The following is a 15,050-nucleotide window of genomic DNA, read 5'->3' as shown; positions in this document are numbered from 1 at the left end:
TTCTCCTATTTTCCGCATGGCATAACCACTAGCAATTAAACCTAAAATGTTTACTTTTAATTAGTATGTCTACTTTTTTATCATTCGTAGTGGTTTCATCATATCATAGGAAATTGTCAAATTCACTGGACAAGTGGTGACACAAACTACATATATTTTAGGTTCTTCCGTTAGTGTGTGTTCATGTTGTAGATATACTTGATTGTACATGTATTCTATCTACTTGCTAGAAAACTTATTAATAAAATTTGAATGTAATTTACATGTACATCTCCAAATTAATCTTATTTGGACTCATGTTTTGACTTGGAGTAGAATATATATAGGACCAACCTTTCACTCTTAGTTTAGGTTAATTAATCGGTGTAATTTTACTTTATTAACTTTCACATTTTATATTGTGCACATTTTACCTATTTCTAGCTACTTGCTGGGATTTTTACTAATGAAAATATTTTTACCCGTTGAAATATAAACTCATTGTATTAGATATTTTGTTGGTCGTTCAAAAAATCATCACGTCTAGTATAACTTATTATTAGGGAGGCCTTCATGATCCAAATGATTCCAACAAATCCTTATATGCATGCAATTAATATTGATGTATGTCAAGTCATTATGATGGACAGAAGAAATACACAAATTAAATTGGTGTTGTGTTGGGTATCAATTCTAGGAAATTAGAAAACAACAATACATGGTAATACAAACAAAAACAATATATTGTGATCATTCAAATTAAAGCTAGCTAGGTTGCATGAAATTCAGTATCTTTTTGTTTTTGTTTTTTAGCTTATGAATGTTGTTGCATCATATATGCATATCATCCAAAATTCCAAACCAAGTGAGCCCTAGGTTCTTAACTCTCTCCCAACTACTTTCAATTAATGGTGGTCGACGGGAACTATAGGATTGAAATTCCTTGCTTGATTTCATTGATAATCAACCATATATATACAATAACCATATATACAATGAGATCATTATCAATATTTTCACAAATATTTAACATAAATATGTGGATACTATTATACCCCCGCAGTCGAAGTTGGAGGTTCTCGGAGGCTGAGACTGGATCGAATGTCTTCGAACAATGCGTTCGGTAGTCCTTTAGTAAAAATGTCCGCCACTTGATATCTAGAGGGGACGTGTAATACACGAACTAGACCGCGGTGTACCTGCTCATGAACAAAGGGGATATCAAGCTCGATGTGCTTTGTTCGTTGGTGTTGAACTGGATTTCCCGAAAGATAAATCGAACTGATGTTATCATAATAAACCAAAGAAGCCCGTGTGAGTGGTCGATGAAGTTCAAGTAGCAGATTTCGTATCCAGCAAATATCCGCTACGACATTAGCTATGCCTCGGTATTCCGCCTCAGCACTAGATCGGGAAATTGTCGTTTGTCTCTTTGATGACCAGGAGATGAGATTATCACCAAGATACACACAGTATCCCGATGTAGAACGTCGTGTGTCCGGACACCCGACCCAGTCAGCATCGGTGTAGGCACGTAGCGTAGGAGACGCTACTGGGCCTAGTGTGAGACCGATATCAGATGTGCCACGAAGGTACCTGGTTATTCTCTTCAAACTGTCCCAGTGGGATAGACGAGGATAGTGCATATACATACAGACTTGCTGGACCGCGTAAGAAATATCAGGTCTGGTAAAGGTTAGGTATTGGAGGACACCGGCTAAGCTCCTATATAATGATGGGTCTTCAAATTCAGGTCCGGAAGAGCCGAGTTTTTCTTTGGTGTCTACGGGTGTGGCTACTGGTTTACAGGATAACATGCCCGCTCGATTTATAATGTCACGAGTGTAGTTTTTCTGAGACAAAAACATTGTGTTACCCGTTCTTGTTACCGAAATACCTAGAAAATGGCTAACCGGACCCAGATCTTTCATAGCAAACTCTGAACCGAGTCGATCCATGAGGGTAGCTCGAAGCCTCTCAGAGGAGGTGGTCAATAAAATTTCATCGACGTATAATAACAAGTACGCCGTGTCCGGACCATGATGATAGATAAACAAAGAGTTGTCGCTACGACATTGTGTGAAACCCATGGAAATCACGAAATCCGTAAACCGTTGGTACCATGCTCTTGGTGCCTGTTTTAGACCGTAAAGTGACTTCTTTAGTAAGCAAACATGATCCGGTTTCGATTTGTCTTTAAAACCCATCGGCTGATACATATACACCGTCTCGTTTAAGTGACCGTGCAAGAAGGCATTGGTCACATCAAGCTGATGAACGACCCATGATTGTGACAGAGCCAATGAGAGGACGGTTGGAATCGTGTTCGGTTTAACGACCGGACTAAATGTCTCCCCGCAATCCACGCCAACCTGTTGAGTTCGGCCATCACAAACTAACCGCGCTTTGTAGCACTCCATTGAACCATCAGATTTAAATTTATGCCTGAAAATCCACATGCTACGAATAACATTCATGTCTAGTTGGCATGGGACTAACTCCCAAGTGTTATTACTAATAATAGCATCGTACTCGTTGGCCATGGCGTTTCGCCATTCAGGTGTGGACAAGGCGTAGAGATGGTCAAAAAAACCGGTCCGGGAACCGGTTTGCCGGTTTAAACCGGAAACCGGTTTTTACGAAAACCGGTTTTTTAAAAACCGGTTTGACCGGTTTACAAACCGCCGGTTCGTATTTCGGTTATACATTTTAGAGCCAAAACCGGTTAACGAACCGGTTATTAAAAAAACCGGTTTTTTTTAATAACCGGTTATGGAAAAACCGGTTAACCGGTTTTTTTATAAACCGGTTTTTGACCGTTGTGGAAAAACCGGTTAACCGGTTTTTCCATAACCGGTTAACCGGTTAAAAACCGGTTTTTTTTCGTTGTATAACGGCTATATAGCCGTTTTTTTTTTTACCGTTTTTTTTTTTACCATTTTACCCCCACAAACATCTATATATAGTTTAGGTTGGGTATTGGTTAGATCACACTCGATTATACAACTCCAAACGCTCTAAACGTTTATTTCATACGCGATTATTTTGTTATCTCACGCTCAATTATACCACATTACCACTCCATACGCTCTTATTTCGTAGTCGATTATCATGGCCTCCCAAAGTGCTGCTTCATCCGTCAACATGGGTGCCTCGAACACGGGAGAAACGGTCGTTCGGGTCATCCCCACGAAACGAAACCAAGATGTTTGGCAATATTTCGACCTATGCGAAATGTCTAACGGTAGCCAAAAAGCTCGATGCAAACATTGTTTGAAGTTTTATGGCAAAGATGCAAACTCCACTTTAAAAGGCGCATGTACAAAGCCCTTTTGCAAGGCCTTGAAGGACGAATTGGGAAGTAGTTCGCAGCCGGAGATGACGAATCAAGGAACGGTGTTTACGTACGACCTTGAAGCGGTACGTCAAAAGTTTTCAAACTTTGTGATTCAACAAACACTTCCTTTCAACCACTTCGACAACCCTCAATTCACGGAGATGATGCAAAAGTATGTTCAACCACGCTACCAACACGTAAGTCGTTCGACCCTTAGAAGAGATTGTCTTAAAGCATGGAAAAACGCTAAATCCGAACTAATTTCATACTTTTCAAACTTACAAACTGGTGTAAACTTAACAACGGATGTGTGGTCGGTACCTAATGGTTCGCCCGACTCATACATTTGTGTGACGGCTCATTGGGTTGACCCCGAGTCGTGGCAAATGATGAAACGAACCGTTGCGTTTCAATTGTTTGATTACCCGCACATGGGTAGAAATATTTTTAAACTCTTGGATAAAGTCATTCGACAATACAAGATTGAACATAAAATCTTTTCAATTTCGTTTGATAACGCGTCCAACAATACGTCCGCGGTTGGCCATTTAAAATTAAAGTATAAACCTATTTGTGATGGAGCGTTTTTTCATAGCCGATGCATTGCACATATTATCAACTTGGCCGTGCAAGATGGGTTAAACGTGATCGAAACGCAAAGAAACAATTTTAAAAGAATGTTACGAGATGTTTTCAGCAACAATAAAACATTTTCAAGATACAAAAAATTTTGTGTAGAAGCTAATTGTCAATGGTTGGGGCCAAATTGGGATTGTCCAACAAGATGGAACTCGACTTGTGATATGTTTGAGAAAGCCATCCAACAAAAAGAATCATTAATTGCGTTTCATCAAATTTTGTCAAGTAGGGGTAAATGTGCACCGTACGATCCTAGAAACTGGTTATTGATTGAGATCGTTACGGAGGTCCTTCAAATTTTTAAATCTTGCACAACTAGTTTATCCGGGGTTTACTATCCAACAAGCCCCATTGCTTTACCAAAAATTGCTGTCATGTGCACAAAGTTGAGTGAACTTCATTGTAGGGGTGCACCTTATTTTGATATGGGTGTAAAAATGAAAGAAAAATTTAGAAAATACTTTCAAGAACTACCCGCTGTTTTGACATGTGCTGCTGCGTTAAACCCTTGCATCAATGTTGGTGGTGTTGAAGCTTTAATAGAAAAAATTTGTGATGAGCTAGAGTTAAACGACGATCAAAACCCCTATTATAGCCAAACTTTAAAGAATGCTTTCAACACCACCTTGTCAAACATGTATGATGTTTACCTTACAAAATACGGGTCGTCTTCCCAAATTCATGACTCGTTAAGAGCTGTTGCCCAATCCCAATCCCAAACCGACCTTGAAATGGGGATGTACTACATGATTTGGGAAGACGCCGGTAAACGTCAAAAAGTAAACACACCAAGCAGTGAACTTGGAAGGTATGGTGGTACCAACTTTGTGAAACACATGACTCCGGATGAATTTAGAAGTCTTGATTTGCTGGCTTGGTGGAGAGGTAAGGAGGATGAGTTTCCGATCCTCGCCGCCATGGCCAAAGATTTACTAACGGTCCAAGCTTCCACGGTAGCTTCGGAGTCTGCTTTTTCTGTTTCTGGCAGGGTTATATCGATTAGGAGGACTCGACTCACTCCACCAGCTGTAGAGATGTCGATTTGCTACAAGGATTACTTGGACTCTTTAGATAGGGCACAACATCAACGCTCACTCGAGGGGGAAATGGAGTATGAGGCGGGCTTGTATGAAGACGAGGTCAATCAAGGACACACTCAACCAATGACCGACGAAGAAGCCGCGTACGACGATTACCTAAGGAATAGCTCGGGATCGGGTAGCGAAGAAAATTAGTTAAAGAAACAGCAAACATGGAGGCAAATAATGAGTAAGAAACAGCAAGTTGTTCATGTAATCGTGTCTAAGCATTCTTTAATGTTTGTATTTTTGAGTTACGAATATGCGATAACGATTTAATGTTTGTATTTTTAATATAAAAACTATAAATGAAAGTTATGTGTTTTTAATCTTCCAAGCAAAGAACCCTAACAACGAAAGCAAAGAATGGCTTCGGTCTTCCAAACTAAACCCTAAACCCTAAACCCAAAAAAAAAAAAAAAAAAAAAAAAAAAAACCGGTTAACCTAAAAACCGGTTATTAAAAAACCGGTTAATAAAAAAACCGGTTTATTAACCGGTTCTAACCGGTTTCTAAACCGGTCCTAACCGGTTAGACCGGTTAGGGTTTTGACACACAAAAACCGGTTATTAACCGGTCCGGTTATTAACCGAACCGGTTTTTTTCCGGGCCAAAAAAAACCGGTCCGGTTAATAACCGAACCGGTTTTTTTAAAAAAACCGATTTGTGCACCTCTAACAAGGCATCTTTTGGTGATTTCGGTAATGGTTCGATGGTGGTGGTGGAGGTGTTGAGGTTGAACGTTGGTTTGGGTTTGGAGATCCTGTCACACCCCCAATCTAGGCCTAGGAGTATGAACCATAGTTGGTACCATATTTGTAAATAAATCAGAGTTATGGTTATTAGCGGAAGACTTTAAAATATAAGGATCGATATTATAAATATTTACAATATAAAAGATGAGACAAAAGTCTCGTTTGGTTTTACTTGTTTATATGTTTTACAAAACCACCAAGTTTTAATATTTACATAAAACTATCCGAGCCATCCGATACTTGAGCTTCTTCGTTTTCTCAAGCTCTAATCTTGATTACCTGCACAATGTTAAATAAAATACGTCAGCAACGCATGCTGGTGAATATGCTGACGCAAAAATATTTTCTTTACTTAATTACCCCTCGAGACCACGTAAGCCTCGGCCCATCTTGGCTTAGGAATAATCAAGTTAAAACAACAATCATTATAAACTCGAGTCTCTGCACTAGGTCACCTCAGCGAAACACCGCAGCGTTTATGACATAACTTAGGTACCATAAATATACACATGGGCATTCCCCACTCGGACGTAACTTAGGTACGGCCCATCATGGTTGGAGGTCATGACCAAGCGTGGTGCGATGTGCCCACCGCGTTCCACATATGAAAGGATCTAGACAAACGTATACCATAACCTGAGGGCTGGCTTATACTCTTATTTATAATGTTTTTAGAGACACGTAGCCTGATGTAAAGTTTTACACATAACACTTTTGTTTGTTTGAAATCAAGTTTGTAAAATAAGGGCGTATTCACCTTTCAATGGGATCGGCTTCCAACACCGTCCGTTAGTTCATCCTTCGCTATCTCGCACCTATAGTACGAGTATAACATTCATTAGTCGGATACACGATCCGGCTTAAGAACTTTAGTCTTATCATCTCGATGAACCTTTAGTTCATTCTTTTATTTACTTTAAAACCTTTAGTTTTAATAGTAATATATAAACCTTTAGTTTATATGGAAAACCCGACGTTTCTTCTTCTTTAAGAAACGTATTTCTTTTATTATTTAAGTATATTCATAATACTTAAATAATATATTTCTATAACAAAGAATAATCTTATTTTATATATATTCATATATATATATATATTATCTTTCTTTTCTTTGTTATATATTTCTTTCGTTTATCGAGAATAATATTGACTTAGGGTATTAGCCCTTTCAATATTTTATTATTATTTTGGTCGGGCATTATGCCTACCTTGCTTGGCTTGGCAACACCCTAGACACTTGGACAGTACTTCGACGCCGCTTGCTTATCAACTTCTACTTGATCAACACCTTCTTACACTTGGCACGCCTTTCGAGACGTCAACACCTTTGGCGCGTATTTCGTGAAAATCACCGGGTCATCGGGCAGTACTTCCTTCTTGTTCGGGATGTCGGGGAGTGGCACGTATATCGAGATAACGGGCACGAAAAAACGAGGCTCGGGGCACGTTTATCGAGACGGAGCGTTGGCACGCTTTACGAGGTAGTGAGAGAAAACTAGAGAGAGTAAGTGTGAAATTGAGGTGTGAGAGGGCTGAGCTCGTGGCTGCCCTATTTTTAGCCTAAATTGGATCCCATCGCGGTACGCGATGGGCTCCCTGACTCCCCCCATCGCGTACCGCGTATAGGGTTGTCGAGTCACGGGGTAGGCCTGCCACGTGTTGACATGTGGCAGGCGCCGCCACACGTGTCAACACGTGGTGACATGTGGCAGCAGACGCTGACACCGTGAGCCACGTGGTACATGTGTCATGGTGTGTCAGACACCCCATCGCGGTACGCGATGGGTGTCTTTCTTGACCCTGTCGCGTAGCGCGATAGGTCCAGAAGGCAGATTTTTCATTTTAGTCCCTAGGGTTTGAAAATTGGTAGAATTGGTCCTTTGACTTTAGAAACTTGTCATTTTTGGCCCAAAATTTACGTGATGTTACATCCTCCCCACCTTGAAATGAATCTCGTCCTCGAGATTGCTTACGAGAATAAGTGGGGATATTTCCTTCTCATTTCGAACTCGAGTTCCCACTTATACTCGGGTCCTCTTCGGGAATCCCATCTCACTTTCACGATCTTCAAGGTTCGTCTTTTAAGTTTCTTAGTTTTCGAATCTTCGATTTGGATGGGACGTTCTATGAATTTTAAATTTTCATTGATTTCTACATCTTTTAGGGGCATTGAAAGAGATTCATCGGCTAGACACTTTCTTAGATTCGAAACATGAAATACATCGTGTATTCCTTGCATTTCCTCGGGTATTCGCAAACGGTATGCGATAGTACCAATTCGTTCGAGTATCTCGAAGGGTCCAACGAATCGAGGACTTAGTTTGCCTTTCTTGCCGAATTGGACTATGCCTTTCCATGGCGAGACTTTCAAAAGAACTTTGTCACCGACATTAAATTCTAACGGCTTACGACGGACATCGGCATAACTCTTTTGGAGATCACGTGCCGTTTTAAGTCGTTCACGAATTTGAAGAACCTTGTCGGTAGTTTTTTGGACTATCTCGGGTCCAGATAATTGATTATCTCCAGTTTCAGACCAGCACACGGACGTTCTACATTTTCGACCATATAACGCCTCGAACGGTGCGGTTTGAATGCTCGTGTGATAACTATTGTTATATGAAAATTCCATTAGAGGTAGATGGTCATCCCAACTTCCTCCTAAGTCTATTACACATGCACAGAGCATATCTTCCAATGTTTGGATTGTTTTTTCGATTTGCCCATCAGTTTGTGGATGATAGGCGGTGCTAAGGTTTCACTTTGTGCCGAGAGCTTGTTGGAAGCTTTTCCAAAAGTGAGACATAAAACGACTGTCTCGATCGGAGATTATAGACAGCGGTACTCCATGCAATACAACGATGTTGTTTACATAGAGACGTGCTAATCTATCCATTGAATACGACTCGTTAATAGGTATAAAATGTGCGGTCCACAATCACCCATATAGCAATGTGTTGTCGAGTCGTCTTTGGGAGTTTGGTTATGAAGTCCATGGTTATTAACTCCCATTTCCACATGGGAAGTTCGGGTTGTTGAAGCAATCCCGAAGGCCTTTGGTGTTTGGCCTTGACTTTCAAACAAGTAAGACATTTCGCCACATACGAAGCGACATCCTTCTTCATTCCGTTCCACCAATAATTTGCTTTAAGATTTTGGTACATTTTGTCACTTCCGGGATGCATCATATACTTGGACTTATGGGCTTCGTTTAAGATCTTTTCGTGCAATCCTCCAACGATTGGTACCCAAATTCTATTATCAAGTGTTAGGATACCATCGTCACCCTTGACTAGTGAGTCAATGGTGCCGTTTCGTTAATCGCTTGAGTTTGCGCGGATTTGATTTGGTCAATAAGATCGATTTGAAGTTCTAGCCTTAACGCTCGAACTCTTTTTGGCTTTTCGTGCTCTTTACAACTTAAGGCGTCGGCCACGACGTTGGCCTTACCTTCGTGATAGACAATTTCGCAGTTATAGTCGTTTAGAGTTTCCATCCAGCGTCTTTGGCGCATATTTAGCTCTTTTTGATTGAATATGTGTTTTAAACTTTTGTGATCAGTGTACACGACAAATCTTACTCCATAGAGATAGTGCCTCCATATCTTAAGTGCAAAGATTATGGCGCCTAACTCTAGATCGTGAGTCGTGTAATTCTTTTCGTGCACCTTAAGTTGTCGAGAGGCGTAAGCTATAACTTTCTTGCGTTGCATCAACACACATCCCAAACCGGAATGTAACGCATCGCAAAAGACTACGAAGTCTTCAATACCTTCTGGCAAGGCCAGTATAGGAGCTTGGGTAAGCTTTTGTTTTAGTATATCGAACGCTTCTTGTTTCTTTGTTCCCCATTCATATTTAATGTTTTTACGAGTCAAAGAAGTTAGGGGAACAACGATTCGAGAAAAGTTCTCAATGAACCTCCGATAGTAGCCGGCCAATCCCAAGAAACTTCGGATCTCGGTTGGCGACTTTGGAACTTCCCACTTTGAGATAGCTTCAATTTTAGCGGGATCTACTTGAATTCCGTTAAAGTTTATTATGTGACCAAGAAATTGCACTTCGTGTAACCAAAACTCGCATTTCGAGAACTTGGCGTACAACTTCTCGGTTCTAAGGATTTCAAGTAAGGTTCGAAGGTGATTCTCGTGATCATCCTTAGATTTAGAGTAAATAAGTATGTCGTCGATGAAAACGATTACAAATTTATCTAAATAAGGCTTGCAGATACGGTTCATCATATCCATAAATGCGGCTAGAGCATTAGTAAGTCCAAATGGCGTAACGGTGAACTCATAATGGCCATACCTCGTTTGGAAGGCGGTTTTAGGAATGTCTTCAGTTTGAACCTTGAGTTGGTGATAGCCGGAACGAAGATCAATCTTGGAAAAATAGCTAGCACCTTGAAGCTGATCAAACAAGTCATTGATACGCAGAAGTGGATAACGATTTTTGATGGTAACTTTATTAAGAGCTCGGTAATCAATGCACATCCGCATGGATCCATCTTTCTTCTTTAAGAATAGTATCGGCGCTCCCCACGGTGATGAACTTGGTCGTATAAAACCTTTCTCGAGGAGCTCGTCGATTTGTTTCCTCAGTTCCTTCATCTCGGTTGGCGCGAGACGATATGGTGATTTAGTGATCGGAGCAGTTCCAGGAATAAGTTCAATTCTAAATTCTACTTCACGATCGGGTGGAATGCCGGGGAGTTCGTCGGGAAAGACATCGACATATTTGGAAACAACGGGAACATCTTTAAGTTCCTTGGATTTTGATTCCTCGGTGACATTGTCCATGAATGCTAAGCATCCTTGATTTAAACATTTGTTAGCCTTTATCATGGAGATTAGACTAACTTGGCCAGCGTCCTTGTCCCCTTCAATTCGTATAGTACGTTTATCAGAGGCTTGGAGTTCAACAGTCTTGGTATTGCAAAGGATACGTGCATGGTTGTTGGATAACCAATCCATACCCAATACAATATCAAAACCAGCAAGAGTCATGGGTAACAATTGAATAGGCAAAACATAACCGGCTAACAAGATTTTTCCGTTTTCTAAAGCTTTGGAGATTTTAACAATGTTGCCATTAGCGGTTTCGACGCTTAGAGTTTTATTAAGTTTGATTAAAGATTCCTTTAATAGACTACAAAATTTATAATCTATAAAACTTAAATTGGCTCCTGAATCAAACAAGACTCTAGCATAGGCGTTGTTAACAAGAAACGTACCGGTTATAGTTTCCGGCATGTCAGCCGCTTTCTTTGTGTCAAGGACAAAAACTCTCGCATTGCCCTTCTTGGGCTCATTCTTTTGACCGCTACCACCCGCACCACCAGTCGCAGGTTTATTTTTAGGACATTCGAAGCTAAGATGTCCCATCTCTTTGCAGTTATAGCAGGTCATCTTCTTTTTTCAGGAATCGGCCGTTGCGTGGCCTGGTCTATTACACGATTCACAGACTCGGGTAGCGAAGTTGCATCTACATCAATGACGCTTCTTGCAAATTTTGCATTGAGGGACACCGAAATTGGAGCTAAACCTTCGTTGGTCAACCCCTTTACCCTTGAAGCGGGTATCTCCACATTTTCTTGAGTCATGTGCTGGTACAACCTTCCTATCTTCCTCCTTATTGCGGATCATTCCACCCATCAAGTATCCTGCTAACTCCATCGCGGAATCAGTAGTTTGTGGCAAGTGCGATCTTACCATATCACGAATTTCGCGAGGTAGTCCCCATATGTAACGTGTAACTTTGCTAGACTCGGGCGTGACTAGCTGGGAACTAAACGGAAATACTCGTGGAATTTTGTGTTATACTCACGAAGGTTTGTTTCGACAACCTTGTGAGCTAAGAACTTGGTTTGGATCTGGTCTGTCTCGTGCATCGGACAGAATTTTGACATCATCAACTCCTTGAATTCATTCCTGGTCAAACTATACATTACTTCTCTTCCCTACTTAGGAGTAACGCGTTCCACCATTTGTGTGCTTCGCCTTTGAACATCAAGGCGGAGTATTGGATCTTTTCCTCCTCCGTACACTTGCTTGTGATCACTATTGTCTCCATTTCTTCGAGCCACCGTACGGTATTGTTGGCTCCTTTGTCGCCGTAAAATTCTTTTGGTCCGTAATATTTAAAGTCTTTGAACGAGCATCCCCCGATTTTCAGTTTCTTAAATTCTTGTCTTATGCCTCCATCGGCATTTGATTCGTGCATGATTTCGTCCATGCGAGAGAGTCTAGATCGGGGTTTGGAAACAGACTTTCGAGAAGGATTTTCAGAATGAGAATGTTTCGTTAGGGATCTATTTTCAGATGCTTCTCTAACAGCCTTATCGATCATTTGTTGTATTTGATTCATGTATTTTTCAGGAATCGGATCCTCTTGTGCTTTCTCGGGACCTTTCCCTTTCGCTTCTCGTTTCTCGGCTTCCTTTAGGGAAACCTCACGATTATCTCTTTGTCTAGACATTCTCTTTTTTTATCTTTTATATCTTTTTGATCTGCAATTTAACATATTTCTTTTCTTATTATAGAAGTTTTATTTATTTCACATTCATATACGTATCATAAATGATATGTATATTAATTTACAACATTCTTTATATATTGTTAAAACAATATATAAGATCCTATCCTTATTACATATGGTACATATTATACACATATCATACAAACTATTTTATGCACATATACTTTTTCTTCTCATGCCATCCTCTTCTCAATCTTTATAAACTTACTCACAACTTTAGTGAGCTTGTTGCATTTGCGAAGAAGTTTGTCTCTCATTTTCTTTTTCTTCTTTCCATCAGCATCAATCTTCTTCCTCAACTCATCAGTTTCTTGTAATGCTCGATCCAAATGTTTCTCCTGGGACTGCGGTATGTCAGTAGGATACCCATATCTTGGTGGTGTGTCGCGGTAACCCATCGTCACAATGTCGTAGTGATTCTTGGGATCTGGGTATGGTGATGCAGTCACATCGGAGGGATAATTGAAAAATGCATCGGCTGCTTCATTTTGCTCACGAATTTCATTGGTGTGTTCTTCAATGGATGGAATCTCGCCTTGATATGGTGGGAAACTTGTTGACGCCTTTCCCTTGAGTTCATGGAGGAATTGCATGTACGGGTCCACAGATCCATAGCTTGGGGTTGATTGTTTCTCCTCCATTGGTTTGGTTATTTCATTTGGATTGTCCGGATATTCCTCTTCAGGGTCGGTTTCCTCGTTGGATTCCTTTTCGGTCATTTCCGGATCAGTTTCCTCTTCTAGTTCTTTCTCCAGTTCTTCTTCCGTCATTGCCGGCATGTGAATCTTTTCGTATGGCATAATCACCCTCATCTTGGGCTTGTGGGATTGGCCTTGAGAATTGGCAGTATCTATGGTTGAAGTGCCAGTATGCCACCTCCTTTGGTTGGAGTGACATTTCATCCATTCGGAAGATGGAGATTTGGGTTTCTCCATGATTGGTAAGTTTGCGAAAAAATAATATGACGGGTGTGGATTTGGTGGCACATATATTGGATCTGAGTAATGGGGTGGAGTCTCCATGGGTTGACAAGTCGGAATTTCGGAAGGATAATATGTCGGTACCTCCGATGTTTGATATATAGGTAGACTTGTGGAATGATAACTCGAGTGTCTCGGCGGTTGGTACACTTCATGTGGTGTATTATCCAAATGATAGATAGGACTTGGTTCCATGTTAGGATGTTGGCTAGGTCCTTCGTTGGAGTTGTGTAAGGCCCAGTCACCGGTAACCCTACTTTCGTGTTGGATTTACTCATAAACACAGTTCTAAATATCAGAGTTAATTAAAAACTTTACGCGGAATATAAAACTTTCATAAACATTACATATCAATTCATAATCATGTCTTAAAACATTCATCTTGTCTTTCAAAATCAAAACATAACTTATAAAACATATCAGATCTTCAGATGTCAGGCTTTAGTCTTCTGCCATGTGTCCTCCACTCAAGCCAGCTGTCTCATCCTACTCACCTGCGTGCATACTAAAAGTCAGCTATGCTGAGTGAGTTCTAGTTAATCATACAATACCATACAATACCTTATTACATACATACGTACTTAACCTCATAACTTTCTTTCATACACACATAAGTACTCATACCTTCATTCTTACTTACATACTTTCTTTCTTACTTACATACTTTCTTTACATTCATAATCATACGTTTTAAAGAGCCTTTCGCCCTATAACCTCACAGATATTATAAGGGTCTGGTCCCTAACATCACAGATATTATAAGGGTCTGGTCCCTAACATCACAGATATTATGAGGGTCTGGTCCCTATCCTCACAGATATTGTAAGGGTCTGGTCCCTAACATCACAGATATTATAAGGGTCTGGTCCCTAACATCACAGATATTATAAGGGTCTGGTCCCTTGTTTTCGAATATTAGTAGGGTTCGATTCCCTCTTCGTTACCATACAACCATACATCATACCTCGAGTATTATTAGGGCTCGGTACCCTTTTCGTAACCATACAACCATACAACCGTCATTTCCTTCTTTATTAACTTTATTACGTTCATACACATAAACATACATATCATACTTACCATATTTATAACGTTACAACCTGACAGTACGTACAATATCCGAAGATCGTTCACGTACCATCAAGCAATCATTCATACATATCACATATATCACATATGGCATACACTTATCACTTAGGATAAATGTATTAACAACACATCAAGTATGCACACAGCCCCGAAAACATAACAAGGAATGGGGCTAGAAACTCACATGGATCCTGTTACGCTCGCCGTTGATCGTAATTCCTTTCTTTAACTGGGCTCGGCTAACTGTATAATATTTACACATATCAATTAACTACTACTACTCGTTTTGTATTTCTATCTATATATGACCCACAACGAACGGGGGTCCGGGGGCAGCGCCCCTGGCAGCGGGGTTCTAGGGGCGGCAGCCCCTAGCGGGGTCCAAGGGGCAGAGCCCCTGGCTGGGGTTAAGCTGCCAGGTCAGCTTGGAAAAATTTTATTTTCGATAACTGCCTTAACACATTTTCCATTAGGTTTTTAATTTATTTTCTAAACGAACTTCACTTCAGGCGAAGTTAAACCTCGGGCGAACTTGGCTTCAGGCGAAGTTAAACCTTAGGCGAACTTGGCTTCAGGCGAAGTTAAACCTTAGGCGAACTTGGCTTCAGGCGAAGTTAAACCTTAGGCGAACTTGGCTTCAGGCGAAGTTAAACCTT

Source organism: Bidens hawaiensis, unplaced genomic scaffold, assembly GCF_021521415.1.
Source record: "Bidens hawaiensis isolate Kalapana, Puna unplaced genomic scaffold, B.hawaiensis_p1.1 tig00006709_1, whole genome shotgun sequence".
NCBI classification, from domain to species: domain Eukaryota; kingdom Viridiplantae; phylum Streptophyta; class Magnoliopsida; order Asterales; family Asteraceae; genus Bidens; species Bidens hawaiensis.
This window is presented reverse-complemented; position numbering follows the sequence as displayed.